We start from the raw sequence: 5,778 nt of genomic DNA, 5'->3' as shown, positions 1-5,778 counted from the left end.
CAAACTGTCCTGCTGTTCATTGCATATCTCTATCAAAAAGGCTACGCACCTGCGACAATTTCTTCCATGATTTCCGCGCTGAGTTATGCGCACAAGTTATCAAGTGTGTCTGATCCGACTTCATCTTACATAGTCCGTAAGTCGATGAAAACAGCACATAAACTTAAACCCGCAAACGACAGTCGTCTTCCTATTACTGAAGAGATCCTAGAACAGCTAGTGAAAACCAGTAGACAAGCCTTTCAAAATATTTATCTCACATATCTTTACCCATCCATGTTTTTGTTGGCTTTTCATGCTTTCCTACGGGTCGGGGAAATAACAGATTCAGGTCACACACTTGCTTTCTCCGATGTGACCTTAACGGATGACTCAATTCTTATTTCCTTCAGATCTGCTAAGCACTCAGCCGGTAAGCATCAAGAAGCCTTTGTAACAACAGTTGCTAATCCACTCATATGCCCCGTACAAGCTCTAAAAGAATACATAGTGAAAAGAGGGCGCATGCCCGGACCGCTGTTCATGCTTAATGGTCGTTCATTACTAAGGAGGGATTTTGTTACCACACTAAAAGCAATGTTGAACATTGCCGGAATTCCAGCTGACCGATTTAATTCACACAGTTTTAGAATAGGAGCAGCTACATCGAGCGCAGCAAAAGGCGCCTCAGATGCGCAGATTCGCAAGCGGGGACGGTGGCAATCGGATGCTTTCAAAAGGTATATTCGCTTACCTTAAACAATTTAGGGAGTAAACTGCAGATAAGATTGCTGGTCACAGTTTTAGGTAAGCATTCAGTCAATCACAAAAAGTCCTCATCCAGGAGGTTGACCTGGGTTTGGACCTATGTCGAGGAAGCTGAGTCCAAAAAATTAGATACATAATTCAGTCAACAGTGGAAGTTCTTATCCAGGAGGTTGACCTGGGTAGGGACCTACATTGAAGATTGAAGTTGATAGATAAACCAGGTTACAGAGGGCAGGCGGCTGGCAGGCATGGAGGTTGGCCATACGCTGTCAGCCTCGGTTAACTTAGGTAATAATAGCAAGTCGTTCAGGTATAACTTTTCGCATCATAACCAAAGTATGGAGGTTGACCATGCTTAGATGCTGTGCACGGGATCTGGTGTGGGGTTGCTGTGTAATCTCTTTTAAGTTGTATTAGAGATACCACAGTTGTGGCGGTCAACGCCCACACTGGTCATATTTTGTATATCAAGAACGGTTTTATTCATGTGATGTTATGATGTCATTATATAGGCAGCATGAATGACTGAGGGTGATTTGATTATGTCATTATCTAGTCAGCATGAATGACTGATTCTTTTATGAATACATGAGAGAGTGTTAAAATGTGAAGATTTGTGTTTGTGGTCACCTGCTTGATCACGTGAAATGTTGTTTATTTGATAAGTTTTGTTGGTGGTCCCGCTTGAACGTGAGAGTAAGTTGTACAATGTTACTGTGTGTGTGTGTTTGGTAACCCTTGTACAGCGGGACCACCTTATTTTGTCATGTATATATATTTTCATCCACTCTGGCGCTTTATTAAATAAAGTGCCCATTTCAATCTCAACTTTGGTCTGGTCTTAGTGTGTTGCATAAATGATTTTATGTGAGCTTGTGAACATAAAGAGAATTTATGCAACAGATCATGACCGTACACTATTTCTCTGCCGTCTGCTCCTGGAGCAGACGATTTTGTTGTGGAGCAACCCGGATGACACGGGGTGGGGTAAACAGGATGATGGGTAAATTCTAAATATAGCCCACAACCATCCTGACTGTAGACAGTGGCAGCCGAAATATTAGCTGACCCGCCTTCCTCCCCCTTTGTTAACTCCACCTTGTAACAAATAATGTATTCTTGAACGTGGCGGTCAACGCCCACACTGGTCATATTTTGTATATCAAGAACGGTTTTATTTATGTGATGTTATGATGTCATTATATAGGCAGCATGAATGACTGAGGGTGATTTGATTATGTCATTATCTAGTCAGCATGAATGACTGATTCTTTTATGAATACATGAGAGAGTGTTAAAATGTGAAGATTTGTGTTTGTGGTCACCTGCTTGATCACGTGAAATGTTTATTTGATAAGTTTTGTTGGTGGTCCCGCTTGAACGTGAGAGTAAGTTGTACAATGTTACTGTGTGTGTGTGTTTGGTAACCCTTGTACAGCGGGACCACCTTATTTTGTCATGTGTATATATTTTCATCCACTCTGGCGCTTTATTAAATAAAGTGCCCATTTCAATCTCAACTTTGGTCTGGTCTTAGTGTGTTGCATAAATGATTTTATGTGAGCTTGTGAACATAAAAGATGCATTTTGTTACACTCTTAGGGCATTATGCTAATGGAAAAGGTGACAAACCCTGGAAGTCAATGTCTACTTTAGAAGTGAGAACTCCCAAAGTTCACTTCCCAGCTGTTCACCATGCATGAGTTGATTTGAACGTGGGAGTAGTGACTTCGAGAGTACAAATGTCAAGGTCGGGGGAATTGGGCCAGGGGGAAGGTTGTATGCACTGCAGCTGTGTAAAAGTTGTTGTTTTCGTTTGGTGAAACGAAAGGGTGGGTTCAAAGCTGTGATGATTGTCTTGGAATTGAATGACTCTATGACATTGACTTTGCTGGCCTGAATGTTGAGGAGAATAATAAATGCTGTACTATATTCAGCCTGTTCCAAAAGAAACGCAACCAACCTGTTCCAAAATCAAAGTGCAAAATTTATTTCGCAAATAATATTTCATAAAGTTACATATTTCATTTTTGGTACATTTCCAAATCACAACATGTGGAACAAAACAGGTTTAAGAATAAAAGTGGAAAACAATGACAATTGAAGCACAATTTATGTCCCTTTTCTGATGCAGCTGTCTTTTCTGCGTTTAATAACGGATGTGTCCTCCACCAGCGTTTCTTTTGCAAATAATATTTCATGAAGTTACATATTTCATTTTTGGTATATTTCCAAACCACAACATGTGGAACAAAACCGGTTTAACAATAACAGTGGGAAACAATGACAATTGAAGCACAATTCATGTCCCTTTTCTGATGTAGCTCTTTCATTTTTAGACAAACGAGGCATTCTGCCGTCAGTCCAGCTGAAGAAGTCACTGCTATTTTCTACTGTATTGCCAGCTCAGTTGAAACTGAGTTGTCCCTATGTCGTCACGTATGTAACTTCATGAAATATTATTTGCAAAATAAATTTTGCACTTTGATTTTGCACACAGGCTGGTTGCGTTTCTTTTGGAACAGGCTGTATATGTGATGGAGAAGTTTATTATGTTAAAAAACTTGTGATTTTATACGGGTAAAACTGTTTTTGACATAGAAAAATAGATTGGTTATTGTGAAAATTTAATGTCCTAGTAAAGTTGAAAAGGCAGATAATTAGTTTGGGGTATAGAGATGTAAGGTGTAGTAGACGGAAGACGATTTTTATATCTTTCTTTCTTTATTTGGTGTTTAACGTGGTTTTCAACCACGAAAGTTATATCGCGACGAGGGAAAGGGGGGAGATGGGATAGGGGAAAGGGGGGGGGAGATGGGATAGAGCCACTTGTTAAGTGTTTCTTGTTCACAAAAGCACTAATCAAAAAATTGCTCCAGGGGCTTGCAACGTAGTACAATATATGACCTTACTGGGAGAATGCAAGTTTCCAGTACAAAGGACTAAACATTTCTTACATACTGCTTGACTAAAATCTTTACAAACATTGACTATATTCTATACAAGAACCACTTAACAAGGGTAAAAGGAGAAACAGAATCCGTTAGTCGCCTCATACGACATGCGGGGTGCAGAGAAATAAGGATGTGGAAAAGAAGACTTTTGGTAAGTGAAATAAAGGTGATGGATCCAGTCAGGTAGAAATAAGACAACAAGAAAAGAATTGGAAAACTGCAGGGAATAGTAGGGAGAGTTTTCTTGGAAGGAAATATAGGTGAAAGGACTGGTAAGGCAGAAATAAGACAAAAGAAGAGAAGAAACAGAACCGTTAGCTAGTCGCCTCTTACGACATGCTGGGTAGCACCGGGTAAATTCTTTCTAGTCCCAACCAATATGGGACTCCCCCTAACCCGCGGGGGGTGATTTTTATATCATTAATTTGGAAAAAGTGTGTCAAATAATTTAGTAAAGACAATGTTCTACACCTGTTTTTTATTGATGTTTTTCCTTATTAATTGTGATGAGGATGCATGTTTATGTAAAGTTGAAAGTCAAGAGTGGAATTTTTTTTTTAAAACATACAGAGTGTGAACCTAGCATCACACTCGGTACACCCATACTTTTTCACTCCTGTATGGGTTAACATATGTTGCTTTAAATGCCCAGACCGTGTGAACCTTGCACCACACACTGTACATGCATACTTTTCACTCCTGTATGCATTAACATGTGTCGCTTCAAATTACTAGTCTGTGAACCTAACATCACATTCTCTACATGCTTGCTTTTTTGCACCTGAATGTGTCAACATATCCCATCGCGATATAACCTTGAACGGTTGAAAACGACGTTAAACACCAAATAAAGAAAGAAAGTGTCAACATATATATGTATGTAGCTATTCTGATGAACACGTGGGGGAATTTGGGGGCTGTGATTGGGTGGGCTCTTCCGATTATCAAAGCATAATGCTACGGAAGTCGGCCATTTTTCTCAATATCCAAAAGCATATTGACGAAAATGGCCGACTTTCTTATCTCGTAACTCCACACCGTAAATACCCCACTTCCCCTCTGAAGTGTTGATGTACAACCCATGGCACTAACATTCATGTAGTCGTTTATAACTGAGGTTAAAAAATTCGCTTCATGACGAGACAAGCGATACCATTCACCCAAACTGAAAACTTCGCTGTCGTCTGCTCGCGTTGTACGGATTAGCTGTTCTCTTCTTCTCCCCTTGTTGCATCCTAGATCTTCAGTTGTTTCTAGTTTTCCGTTGATGTTGTGTTTTGGTCTTCTTCATAAGTAGTCTTGTTCAAAATTTAACCTTCGCCGGCACTCGTTATCGACTACACACGGACGCACTCGTGGGTCCGTGCGGACCCAGAAAGGTGTTTGATTGCAAATATCTCCTAAACGAGTTGGAATTCTTTAATGAGCTTTTAGAAATGCCTCAGACACCTAAAAAGCTATCATCTCCTAAAAGCTCATTAAATTTCAGTGATAATTAATTAATTATACACGGCATTTGGAACAATTAAAATATTATGGGTCTGCATGGCCCCACGAGTGCCACGGAAGGGTTAGCACAATTTTCCTTCTTTGAGAAGTATGGGTCCGCACAGACCCACGAGTGCCTCGGAAGGGTATACACGCTTTTCCTTCTTTGAGAAGTATGGGTCTGCACGGCCCCACGAGTGCCTCGGAAGGGTATACACGCTTTTCCTTCTTTGAGAAGTATGGGTCTGCACGGCCCCATGAGTGCCTCGGAAGGGTATACACGCTTTTCCTTCTTTGAAAAGTATGGGTCCGCACGTCCCCACGAATGCTTCTGTGTGTAGTCTAAATTTGACCATTAATTAATTAATTAATTATCACTGAAATTTAATAAGCTTTTAGGAGATGATAGCTTGTTGGGTGTCTGAGGCATTTCTAAAAGCTCATTAAAAAATTCCAACTCGTTTAAGAGATATTTGCAATCAAACACCCTTCTGGGTCCGCACGGACCCACGAGTGCCGGCGAAGGTTAAAAAAACTCAAACTTCTTTTTGTTGTATACGAATGAAATAACAAAAAGCTGTTTAACAGC

The sequence above is a fragment of the Littorina saxatilis genome, linkage group LG15 (genome assembly GCF_037325665.1).
Source record: "Littorina saxatilis isolate snail1 linkage group LG15, US_GU_Lsax_2.0, whole genome shotgun sequence".
Classification (NCBI taxonomy): domain Eukaryota; kingdom Metazoa; phylum Mollusca; class Gastropoda; order Littorinimorpha; family Littorinidae; genus Littorina; species Littorina saxatilis.
The sequence above is the reverse complement of the archived record's forward strand: the minus strand, read 5'-3'. Positions refer to the sequence as shown.